This window comes from Trachypithecus francoisi, unplaced genomic scaffold (genome assembly GCF_009764315.1).
Source record: "Trachypithecus francoisi isolate TF-2019V2 unplaced genomic scaffold, Tfra_2.0 Lachesis_group0, whole genome shotgun sequence".
NCBI lineage: Eukaryota > Metazoa > Chordata > Mammalia > Primates > Cercopithecidae > Trachypithecus > Trachypithecus francoisi.
The window spans coordinates 103637197-103650835 of record NW_022681453.1 but is presented as its reverse complement, the minus strand read 5'-3'; the positions used below and the strand labels follow the sequence as shown (position 1 = coordinate 103650835).

General features: G+C 35.3%; 1 protein-coding gene and 1 pseudogene across 4 annotated transcripts in view; both read right to left on the bottom strand.

Annotated features, from left to right (window-relative positions):
* The window catches only part of GBE1 (1,4-alpha-glucan branching enzyme 1), a 273155-nt gene that overhangs the window by 120617 nt on the left and 138899 nt on the right, over positions 1–13639 (bottom strand). The window lies entirely within an intron of this gene.
* On the bottom strand, positions 1949–13343 carry LOC117084520 (annotated as a pseudogene).

Below are 13639 nucleotides of genomic sequence, written 5' to 3'. Positions count from 1 at the left end.
CCAAACAATGCATTACATGAGATAACAACTGTCAGTTATGATATATCTGTTAACTCCTTAAGATGATTTCCTCTCCCCTTTGGCTGCTGGCAGTCTGCATGCTGGGATAAAGAAGAGAAAGCTATCCTTTATTGGGAATCCATAATGTGTCCAATGCTTTATCCATATAATCATATTTAATTTTCTCATTACACTTTTGGTAGGGTAGAGGGGAGGCAAAATCTTTACCTTTACCTGTTTAGGGTATCCAGCTGGGTCTGAGAGTTAGATTGACATAAGACAGATTAACAGGAGAAAAGCATACAAATTTATGTAATATAAGAGCCTTCATAAGGAAATGTTGACTCAAAGAAGTAGCAAAACCTGAATGCTTATATGCTGGAGAATCACAAATATGGAAAAGTAACTAAAACAAATGAGACACTAAAGAAAGAGTAGAGTTATTTTTAACAAGGTCTGTTTGTACAGAATTCTCTAGTCCCATCTCTGGTAATAAGAACATTTCTTTCCTCCTGGTATAAGGAGGGCAGCTCTTACATGAGTTACATCTGCTTTCAGGAAGAAAAGGCGGGATGAAAGTGTCCTTCTTGTGCCTGTTTTTCAAGTGTCTTTGACTGAAAACTCATAACTAGCAATATGCCAACATGGCCAATTTTGGGGTGACACATCCTGAACCCCATCAAGGGGTTATTATCCTCTAATTACTAATGAGGAAACTGAAACAGATATTAAGTGATTTTCCAAAATCACTTGGGCAAACAAGTGAAGGACTGGAACACTGGTCTACATCTGTCTGTCTTTCCACCCTCAAAAACACTGCTCAAAGTCAAAAAAAACCAAAAAAAAAAAAAAAAAAAAAACTTTAAAGTCGAATTTTACTCTCAGACATGGAAAATATACCAATGATTACAGTTACCATAGTTCTAGACTTCTAAAATCTTATTTTCTAATGTTTGCTCTCTAGGACTTTTTTTTTTTTTTTTTGCTTTTTTGCTTTATTTTGTTATTTTGCTTGTTATTGATATATTAGTGAAGTTAATAAAGCTTTGGATGTTGTCACAAGCAGCTCATGGACTTTATGGCAATCCTCCTAAACTAGCCTTTTCTAGAGCCCACTTATTCACAAATGTTCTCTTTTCATTTATACCTTCAAAAGTGTTTCACTGTTGATATTGTTGGTTGCTAATGGTTGAACCCACTTTATAAGAATTGCAGTATTAGAAAATTTTAGTGCAGATGTTAGAGATTGTAAACATACAAATTTTTCACAGCGGAGTCTCGTATAGCTCAAATTTGGCACTCAGACTTGTTACTAACATAAAAATGTGATTGAAATTTATTGACAGTCAGTTACAAGAGGGATAAATGAGGAAGAAAGAGTAAAAGGGTACTAAAAATAAATAAATATATAAATGTGAGCAAATAATGCAATAGGCACAGAAACATGTGAAAATGTCAAAATAATGGATTACACAAAAATTAGTATTGCTCTAAAGTATAAAGTCTTCTCAAAATAATCTTACTTTTCCAACGATTATGATGTCACATGTCTGTCCCATTGGTTCAAATTTTGAGATTTTCCCTAGAGCAATAGCAGTACTAAGTCATCATCATCCAAGGATACTACCCCTGACCTTTGATATAGCATGTTAGTCAGTGAATTATTTCAAGAATCCTTTGTTTTACAGACACCTGTTAGTCTTTGGCAATAGTTTAACAATAAACCGAAAAGTATCTCTTTTAAAGTTGAAAGAGTACTAAGTAGTTGAAGACAAATATGTTCTTGTGAATAAAATTTTGTCCATGTTCATAAACAAAAGGTCTACATTGGTTTCTCATAATCCATAAACACTTCATAATTTGAAAAGAACTCTTTGAAGGTTGATGATCTTATGAAAACAGGAAAAAGAATAACATTTTTGAGAAATTGGGAGTGGCATATATATTTCTAACGTGACTTTTGAGAGACAAGGTTTGAATATGGCCCAGCAACTTTAGAGGTACGGTCATCACAATGGCTGGCAGAAACAAAAATATCACAGTTCTCCGAAGCTCCAAGGTTTGCGGATAACACCTGTGCCTGCAGGTGGCTCCATCTGAAAAGAACTGCACCACTTTCCTCTTCAACGGTGGGCACCATGTTCCACAGTGGGTCAGAGGTGACCAGGGTGCTTTCAAGTTTAGTTTTATAATTTTGAAGAACTGGATCGTGAGCACTGACAAGTTCTCCATTTAGCCTGTTAAAAACATAAAAGTGGTCGGCTTTCCCTCCTTTCACATAAACCTTCATTCACTCACTACAGCAGGAGATTTAATCTAGTGACCTTCTTTCGAAATCCAATTTAAATTAAATGATTGATTTTAAGACTTTGCCAGACATATACTGAGGTTTAAAAAAAAAAAAGTAATCTCTATAGTACTCTCAATGGAGATTAAATCAGGTTACAAAAAAAAAAATTGTCACTAAAGAGTGATTTTTTTCCCTCCTACCTTGTATACAAATTATTTATAGGAGTCTAGAAGACAGAACAGCACCAAATCTAAAGATACTGAAAGTATTTTGACACAATTGCACTTTTCAAGTACAAAATAGCAAACAAGGATGTGATGGATGCATTCCTGTACTGGGCAATGGCTAAGAAATTTCTGACTAAAATATAATATGAAAAGTCAGAACTCATCTGGTATAGTACATTCAGTTCAGTATTCCACATTTAAGAGGGATACAGACAAATTCAGGTTTGTTAATAAGTAAGAATTCAAAACCAAGTAATGCAATAGGAAAAACAATTGGGGGAAAATGGAAATGCACATTCTGGAAATAGAGGAAGCCCCAGGGTGTAATATTCAAAGGCACACTACGTGAAAAAGTTACTGGATCTGCTTTGTGAGCTTCCATGGGTTACAACTTGGCAGACAGATTCTAAACTCAATATAAAAAAGAATTTTCTAATGGAAAGACCCGTCCAAATATGAAATGAGCTATCTTACAAGATCAGTTTCATCTTCTGAAGACATTCAAGGAAAAGGTGAATTATGGATTCTAAAGAAAAGACTAAAGATTAAACTATAATATTGAGGCCCTTTCCAAGTCTAGAGTCTGAATTTTTTAGGATGAGAATTGTCTATAATTAGACAGCTCTCAAATTGATAAAGAGGGCATGTCAAAGTAAAATACCAGTATATAATGAATAGCACTAGCTAGTAGAAGAAATAACTGTAACTAAGACATAGTTTACAAATGCTTTTTTGATGAAGAGTCAGGGAATATCCAAACACAAGCAACGTGACAAGTTTTTGAATTGTGAAAAACAGGAAATATTGAAGAAACACAAGAAAAACCTCAAGAGAAATCATATTGGGGGAAAAAAGCATTTTTGATATCATGCCTAGTAAAAGTAAATACTGTTACTAATCTTACTAATATGCATTAATCAGTACTAATTTAGCAGTGGTGGGAAGAAACAAACACTAGTTTAAGAATGCAAACTTTCTAATTATAGGACTATTAGAACGTTTTAGGCAGGAATGGTTCACAAGACATTAACTTTATCAAGATTACGTATCTACTAAGATCATGCCACTCTTATAGTATTAAATCCATGCTCATTTAAAAAAAAAAAAAACCTTAAAGCAGCATTCTGGTTCCTCATATTGCCTCTTCCTGCTGGCTTTATTCTGTATTTGCCTTGAACGTTTCACCAAACCCTTTCCAGATTTCCATTTGATTTTGGTGGACTTTGAAGACAGATCACCACTCTCACTGGGATGAAATTCTTTGGGAAGAATTTTATTTTCAAAGTAAGGATTTTCATCAAAATAAATATCTATTCTGTAACCTGTTTTAGTGTCTTCAAAGTCTGTCACTTCAACTCTGGTCAAATAATGCAGTGCCTCTTTGTCCTCCTCCCCAAGCAGTGCGAACACTTGGTGGATGGTTGACAAACATTGTTACCCCCAAATTTGGGATTTTGGCGATTAATTCTGACCTCTTCTGAAAAAGTGGATAGCGGAGTTTGTTACATTTCTATTCTACTTTCAAAATCTTCTCACTGGCTTGTTCATTAAATCTCTTTCATTTTGTACTTCATCAATGTGTTCAATTGCTTCTTGCTGGGTTTTTTTGGTCCCTTCTTCAGCAAGCCTGCAGAAGCAGATGTCTCCTTCGGTCCCACAGCAGGAAGCAGTCCAGAGAGCTTCTTTACCTGCTTTACTGACCATTCTGATGCACGTAGTGTGGATGAGTTAGGAGAGTTCCTCAAAGACGGTATCTGGCCAAACCCATGACAGTACTACTTGGTTCCTGATACGGATGATGAAGAAGGAGAAAAAGATGATGATGATGATGATGTTGATGGTGATGCAAAGGAGGAAGGATTAGAAGATACTGATGAAATAGGGGATGAGCATGAAGGTGAAGAAGATGAAGATGATGAAACGGAGGAAGGAGAGAAGGATGAAGGAGAAGATGACTAATAGAACATTGATGGATTCCAACCTTCCTATTTTAAAATGTTCTCCAGTCCCTGGGAGCAAGCTGCAGTCTTATTTCTCTCTCTCTCTCTTTTATTTTTCTCTTGTCCTCAGTCACTCTGTTCTTGAGGTCTCTTTTCTCTACACCATGTTTCTCAACTTATTTTGGGGAAAATACCTTGAGCGGAATACAATGGGAAGAGTCTCTACCCCTTTCTGTTCAAAATTCATTTTTATTCCTTCCTGTCTGAACAAAAACTGTATGGAATCAACACCACCGAGCTCTGTGGGAAAAAAGAAAACCCTGCTCCCCTCGCTCTGCTGGAAGCTGGAGGGTGCTAGGCCCCTGGGGAGTAGTGCATAGATTTCTAGCTTTTGTCCTTCTTTCTCTGTATATTGCAATCAGAGAGTACACTGTGTCTCTATGGGAATATGGACAGTTAGCATATACCAACATGTATCTGTCTACTTTCTCTTGTTTAAAAAAAGAAAAACAAACTTTAAAAATGGGTTTATAGAAGGTCAGCAAGGGGTGAGTTTGAGATGTCTCGGTGGGTTAAGTGGGCATTTTGACAACATGGCTTCTCCTTTGGCATGTTTAATTGTGATATTTGACAGACATCCTTGTAGTTTAAGATGACACTTTTAAAATAAATTCTCTCCTAATGATGACTTGAGCCCTGCCACTCAATGGGAGAATCAGCAGAACCTGTAGGATCTTATTTGGTATTGACATTCTCTACTGTAATTTTGTTCTTGTTTATTTTTAAATTTTCTCTTTGTTTCACTGGAAAGGAAAGATGGTGCTCAGTTTTAAAGATTGAAAGTGTACAAGTTGCTTTGTTACAATAAAACTAAATGTGTACACACACACGCACGCACACACACACACACACACACAACCCTTAAAACTACTGATTGCATTCACAAACTCTGGAACAAAATCTGAGTTACCGTTTTTGTTTTTTTAGAGTTAGGGTCTGGCTCTGTTGTCCAGTGGTATAATCATGGCTCACTGCAGCCTGAAACTCCTGGGCTCAAGTGATCCTCCTGCCTCAGCCTCCCAAGTAGTTGGGACTACAGGTGCATACCACCACTTTTGGTTCACAATTACTTTTAAAGCATCGATCTCATCTAATATTACTAGATCAACAATTTTTAAAATTCTTTCTCTATAAATTTAGTGTGTGTCCCCTATAGTCCAATCTAATCTAAGGGGGAAAAAAACCCTACCATCACTTCTGAACTGTGAAATTGAAGATTAGTTCTGAATCAAAATATTCTTAATTGGCAGTGATGTCCTAAGTGACTGCATAAGCAGCAGATGTCCCTGATTTGACTAAATTAAAATACAAGTTGCTTTTTAAGAATCTATCTGAGGCCAGAAATGGTTCATGCCTGCGATCCCAACACTGTGGGAGGCCGAGGCGGGGCCTGGGGTGGGGAATATTGCTTGAGCCCAGGAATTCGAGACTTCTGTTCTACAAAAAAATAAGGAAAATCGGTGCCATGGCTCATGCCCATAATCCCAGCACTTTGGGAGGCCGAGGCGGGCAGATCACAAGGTCAACAGATCCAGACCACCCTGGCCAGCATGGTGAAAACCCTTCTCTACTAAAGATACAAAAAATGAGCCGGGCATGGTGGCACATGCCTGTAATCCCAGCTACTCGGGAGGCTGAGGCAGGAGAATCGCTTGAACCAAGGAGGTGGAGGTTGCAGTGAGCCAAGATCGTGCCATTGCACTCCGGCCTGGAAGACAGGGTAACGTTCCATCTCAACAAATTAATAAATAAGGAAAATCAGCTAGGTGTGATGGCATGTGCCTGTGTTCCTGTTACTTGGGTGTCTGAGGTGGGAGAATCATTTGAGTCCAAAGCCCAGGAGCTCAAGGTTACAGTGAGCTGTACTCCAGTACAGGTTACAGAATGAGATATTTTTCTCAAAAAAAAAAAAAAAAAGGTTTGTTTTGTTTTAAAAATAAAGAATCTATTTGAAAACGTATTAGCTATGTCAATAGGTTTTTGAAAATGAAGACTACTGCCAAATGCTGTCAAGAGGGAATACTTAAATCATTATTAATCTCAGGTGTATTTTCTTCCAGCTGCTTTAGAATTTGTATGCCAAACCAAAATTCTTAAACTTTTGATCTTGAGAAAGCTGTAGATGTATATGCAGTTATAAGAAATGATACAGAGGGGTACTGTGTTCACTTCACCCATATCCCCAAATAACATCTGGAAAACTATGGTACAACATCACAGCCAGGATATTGGCACCAATACAGCCAAGATACAGAACAATTGTATCACTAGAAGGAATCCTCCTCTTGTCCTTAAGCACTCCTGTTTTCTCACCACTACCCTTAGCCCTGGAAAACACTAATTTTTTCTCCATTTCTTTGTCACTACAAGAATGATATATAAATGGGATTAAACAAAATGGAGTATGTCCCTTTGGGGACGAGCTTTTGCTACTCCACATAATCCTCTGGAGATTCATTCAAGTCGTGTGTCTACTCATTTTTATTGCTGAGTAGTACTCCATGATATGGATGTACTACAGTCTCTTTAATATACTGAAGAACATGTGGGTTGTTTTCAGGTACTGGCTATGATGAATAAAGTTGCAATGAACATCTAAGTGAATGTTTTTGTGTGAAAAAAGTTTTAATTTATTTGGAATACATAATCAGCAGTGCAACTGCTTGCTGGCATGTACGACAGTTGCATATTTAGTTTTACAAGAAACGACTACACTGTTTTGCAGAGTGATTGTAGTATTTTACATGCACGCCAAGAATGATCCAGTCTTCTTGAATCCTCCCCCAGCAGTTGGTGTAGTTACTATTTTAAGTTTAGCCGTCTGATAGATACGTAGTGATATCTCATTGTAGTCGTAGTATCCATTTCCCTAATGATGCTGAATATATTTCCATCTGCTTATTGGCCATCTATCTATGTATTCTGTTTTCTCACCATTTTATGATTATTTTAACTGTGTCATTTTGACACATTTATATATTGTGGATTTGAGACCTCTTTGGGTACACGCTTTGCAAACATTTTCTCTGAGTTTGTGCTTCTTGTAATTACATCCTCTTAACAATAACTTTAATCACAATCTTGAAGTAGTCCAATTTATCAATTTTTCCTTGTATTGACAGTATTCTTATGTCAAGTCTAAGAACTCTTTGATTAATCCTACGGCTGAAGATTTTCTCCAGTTTTATTTTTCTAAAATTTTTCCAGTTTCACATTTTACGTATTAATCCATAATCTATTTTAGTAAACTTTTGCATAAAGTAGAAAATTTAGGTTGAAGTTTATTTCTATGGATGTCCAACAGGTCTGGTATCATTTGTTGAAAAGTCTATCATTTCTCCACTGAAATGCTTTCGTACTTTCGTCAAAAATTAGTCGTGGACATTTGTGTAGGTCTATTTCTGGGTTGTCTATTCTGTTCCATCAATTTGTCTGTCCTTTCACTGATACCATACAGTCTTGATTACTGTAACTATATGGGACTAAAAATTGGGGAGACTGATTCCTCCCACTTTATTCCACTTTTACGAGGTTGTTTTAAGTGGTATAATGTCTGTCTTACCATACAATTTTGAAATAATCTCTATGGCTACATCTATAAAAATGTCTTCCAAGATTTTGACAGGAATTGTCTTAAATAGCTTTTGATTTGGAGAAAAATGACATATTTATTAATTTGAGTTGTCCAATCTATGAACACAATACGTATCTCCATTTACTTAAAATTTTCTTCTTTCATCAGTTTTTTATAGTTTTCATTATACATTCCTGTACATATTTTATCGGATTTACATCTTACTACTTCTTTTAAGACAGAAAAAACATGAAGAGAGGGATGCAGGAAGGGAAAGAGAGAAGGAGGGAGAGAAAGTGTTTATAAATAGTATATCTTTTAATTTTAATAACCACTTGTTCATTACTAGTATATAGAAATACAATTGCTTTTTAAATAGTTTTCTTGTGTACTGCAACCTTGCTCATCTCATTTATTAAATTCTGGAGAGGTTTTGTTTAGATTCCTTGGTCTTTTCTATATTCTATATATACAATCATGTCAACTAAAAAGAGAAAGTTTTATTTATCCATTTTGATCCCTATGTCTTATTTCCTTTTCTTTTTATTTATTTTTGGCTTTATTTCATTAGCCAGAATTCCCAGCACTGTGTTAAATAAGAATGGTGATAGTGCACATCTTTGTCTTGTTCCCAAAGTTAGAAAGAAAGAATTTAGACTTTAGCCACTAAGTATATTGTTACATTTCAGTTTTTAATAGATCTTCTTTATTGAGACATGATAGTTCCTCTCTGTTCCTATTACTCTGAATCATTTTATTTCAAATAGGTGTTTAATTTGGCAAAACACTTTATTTTTTTATTTTTATTTTTATTTTTTGAGACAGAGTCTGGCTCTGTGGCCCAGGCTGGAGTGCAGTGGAGCGATCTCAGCTCACTGCAAGCTCCGCCCCCCGGGTTCCCACCATTCTCCTGCCTCAGCCTCCCGAGTAGCTGGGACTACAGGCGCCGCCACCTCGCCCGGCTAATTTTTTGTATTTTTTAGTAGAGACGGGGTTTCACCATGTTAGCCAGGATGGTCTCAATCTCCTGACCTCGTGATCTGCCTGCCTCGGCCTCCCAAAGTGCTGGGATTACAGGCGTGCACCACCGAGCCCGGCCTAATTTGGCAAAATACTTTCTCTGCATCAACTATTATGATAATTTTTTTCTTCTTTAGCTTGTTATTATGTTGGGATTTTAAATACAAAACAAGCTTAACATTTCTAGAATAAACCTTACTTGGTTATAGTATATAATTTTTATATATTGCTGAATTGTATTTGAAATATCTTAAGAATTTTGCCTTTACTTCATGAGGAATATTGACCTGTAGTTATCTTCTTATTACCATCTTTATCTAGTTCTAATATTAGGGCAATACTGGCTTCATAAAATGAATTGGGTAGTGTTCCTTCTTTTTTTCTTTTCTGGAAGAAACTGTATTAAATTAGTGTGAATTCTTCTTCAAATGTTTCAGAAAATTGTCCATTGAAAACACTTGTACATGTAGGCTTTCCTATGCTACATGCTTTTAAATTACAAATTAAATTTTATTAATAGTTACAGGGTAATTATAATATTTCAGATTCAGTGAGTTGTGGTAGGGTGTTTTTAGAAATAGATCCATTTCATCTAAATTACCAAATGTACGTATGTAGAGTTATTCCTAGTATTCTTTTACTATTATTTTGATGTCTGCACAGTGACATAAGTTAAAAATTAAAGAGAAGGAAACTTTATTGTATTTAGCCATATTTTCATTCTTTCCATTTTTCCTTTTCTATTTCATGGAATTTCAATTAACCATTCTAGGATAAGTCTGCTGGGAACAATTTATTTTAGTTTTCGTTCATCTTAGAATGTCTTAATTTGCCCATCATTCTAGAAGAATATCTTTACTGTTTTCTAATTAATAAACTTGTAAGAAATATCTTAATACACAAAGTGTTTTCAACTTATAGTAGGCCTACAGCCTTAGAATAAATTACTTTATATTTAATAATTCAATGATTACGCTCTAGGACTTATTAACATAAGTACTCTCAAATTGTTTTCCAAAAAGCTTGCAGAAAATTAGACACCATGAAAAAAACTAAAGAAGTGATCCCTAGTTGGCCTCAGAAAACTCAACTCCACACTCCATGACTCTACAGGATCCCATTGATTTAATTTTTAGGCAGGACAAAGAGGAATCAACTTTGAATGGCAGTGAGAAGTTTCTTTCGCCTTTGACATTCTAAATCAGGACCTGTTTCCTCACATTCCAGTTGACCTTGGCATTTTTGCTTCACTTTTCTGTCACAGTTCAGAAATTTCATTGAGGATGCATATCCTATCCTGAATTTCCCTTTGTATTAAGAGGTTAGAAATGAATTTAGGCCACCTCTCATATTACACATGTAGAGTAAGTCCTTGAAAAAGGAGAATTACTTAGTTACTTGCATACTTACTTGAAAAATTAAGAGTAGAGCTAAAGGTATTGATGTTCCTTTACCGATATTTGCTCTTCATAAATCTACTCATCAGTCATTTTCTCAGCCTGAAAAACTGCTATACACCCAGAAAAGATACTGTATCTAATATACTTTTGGAAATCTTTGAACTTATATATGAGATTCTTTATAAAAAATGACTCTTTATATCAAAATAATGCAAACATGTAGAAAATTACTATATAATTTTGTCATCGACTGCAAGGAACATGTAATTTTCATTCATTTATTTTTTAAAAGGGATCTCTGATAAAATCATGAATAATATTGATATATTCAGCATTTGTCTCTTCTCTGTAAAAAGAAGAATAACAACGATATTTTGCAGACCCTCAGCACCACGGCTAAACTATGCATGTAGTATCCATTCTATAAAAAAAATTGCCCTTCATATTATCCCAGCCTTTATGAACTTGATCCAAGTTTATCTTGAAAATATATCTACACATACATATATGTTAAGATAATCTACGATTTTCTCACTTAGATGGAACAAAATGGTTTTATGGTCTTCTGCTATATCTGTCCATGTTGAAATTAGAAGAAAAAGAAACATATTTCACATATATTAAGGGTACAACTATAGGTTATCATGCTCATTTTTTAAACTGACAATTAGACTGTTTATTTCATTTGCGTGTATATGTCTACATTTGCATTTTAATTCCATGAATCAAGAGAAAATAAAACGAGAGGCTGGAAATTATTTAACACAGCACGTCATTTCATGGAGGCTCATTAAATAGAGGCTCAAAGTCATGACTACGTGGGATGGAAGAAAATTATAAAGCAAATAATTATGTATATAATTGTTTTAAAATTATCCTCTAGGTTGGAGACACTCACATTCAAAAATTCTTTAGGGACTTAATTAAAATAGAAAGAATTATCACTTTTCAAAAATATGACCAAGAGATTTAATTTTGGCTTTTCACATGTATTTTGACATTTTAAAATGCATTTTAATGTGAGGAAACAAAACACCATTTTACATCTGAAATGAAGTTTTTCTTTTTACTTTTTTTTGTAGATCTCTTAGAGTAAAACTTTTCATAATAAGTTAAAAAGCGTACCATTAAAATGTCATCACCATTAAAAAATATATAAATTTATAAGCTAAAATATCTCCATACTTTAAAAAAATTTACTATGCAAATTAGTTAATATATTAAAAAATAAATCATAATTTTTATTTAAAAGTATTGCTTTCATAAATTGCTCAGGAAAGTAAATTAAATCAATGATATAAAACATAGCAATTTAAAAGGCTGTCATATATGACAGCATGAGAAGACTGAATTATTTTTGACATGAAAATAATTCTTTTTGTTTTTTGAGACAGAGTCTCGCACTGTTGTCCAGGCTGGAGTGCAGTGGCATGATCTCTGCTCACTGCACCCTCCACCTTCTGGGTTCAAGTGATTCTCCTGCCTCAACCTCCTGAGTAGTTGGGATTATAGGCACCTGCTACCATGCCGGGCCATTTTTAAAAATATTTTTAATAGAGACAGGGTTTCACTCTGTTGGCTAGACTGGTCTTAAACTCCTGACCTCGTGACCCACCCACTTCGGCCTCCCAAGACATGGAAATATTTTTTAATAACAAAAGCCAAAATTAATGGCAGACCATCTTGTTTTAATATATGAAATTTAAAGAGCACTTTGTATAAATACTTTTATTTTAGAAATAATTCTAAATAGTTAACAAGCATTTATTTGAGAGCAAGCATATGCTACGGAAATAAAGTCAAAAGGCAAGTCACTGAAATGACATGTGGTCCAGCAAAAAGACTAAAATGGGGAGGATTTTTTTGGGAAGTGTACTTTATACAATATTAGATTTGTTTAAGTAGATTATACTTAAACAGTATTTAAATAAAAAGGGGAAGTCCTGACTGAGTTGTAATGAGGTGGCAGAGATGAATGTCAACCATGCAGGAATGAGGATGAGGACAGGAGATCTTCTATGAAAGTTTCTTATAAGATAAGAAAGATATCTGGTCTTAAAATATAAGATAGTCCATAAAGCAAAGAAGAGGAGGGAGTGCATTCCAAATGAAAGGAAACGTCATATGTAACGTCACAGAGACTCAGTATATGAGAGGACAGCAACACCTAGGAACTCTGCAGGAGGATGCCATCAGCAAGAAGGACCTCACAGAGGTGGGCCCCTGATCTTGGAGTTCTCAGTCTCTATCAGTGTAAGAAATAAATTCCTTTTCTTTATAAATTACCCAGTTTCAGTTATTCTATTATAAGTAACAGAAAAGACAGCATTGAATGTTTTACATTTGTGCATCACATGTCCAATTTGCATTTAAGAAAGCTTACTCTGGTAACACTTTGGAGAATACATTTGGTGATGGATTGAGTGTATTCGAATCAATTGTCTCTCAAGGTTGCCTTATAATTATACCTCCTGCTGTGGCTTATTATTTAATACTATAATTTAATAGATTCGACCTAGAAAATCGTGAAACTTTTTATTGTTGTTACCATTTTGGAAAAGTTAAGTATATGACAATGTAAGGAAATGGCAAAACACCACTGTCATTCGAACATTTTTGAGGGGATCTTAAGAGACTGCCCTCCTTCTGGCTTTCACAGAGCCCTGGGTGTGACTTAAGGGAAGTCACAGCATGCTTTGGTCTCCTTATAAGGCTGCTCCATAAGCCAAAATATTCAGCGACCTCATCCAACAATTCCTCACCCCCCAACAGAAAATTACTCCTAACCACATCTTTTGCACTTACTATCCTTCCTTCGGCGGTCCTGTACATGCTTATCCAAATTAGAATTCTCATGGTCTACTACCCTAATCATTCCTTTAGATCACTCTCCTAGTCCTAGCATAATTCCACCTTTAGTTAAATTTGATCACTAAGGAATTCTATCACATTGCCTTAGTGAACTACTCTCCCACCCTTGCAGTGGACAATACCATACTTCCTCTCACCTGGAATTTCCAATACCTCTCCCTCCTTCACTTTCACTGGATGACCTTGCCTTTTATTTAAACGAGAAAATGGAAGCAATTAAAAAACATCAACCCCGAATCATATCTACGTCTTTCCCT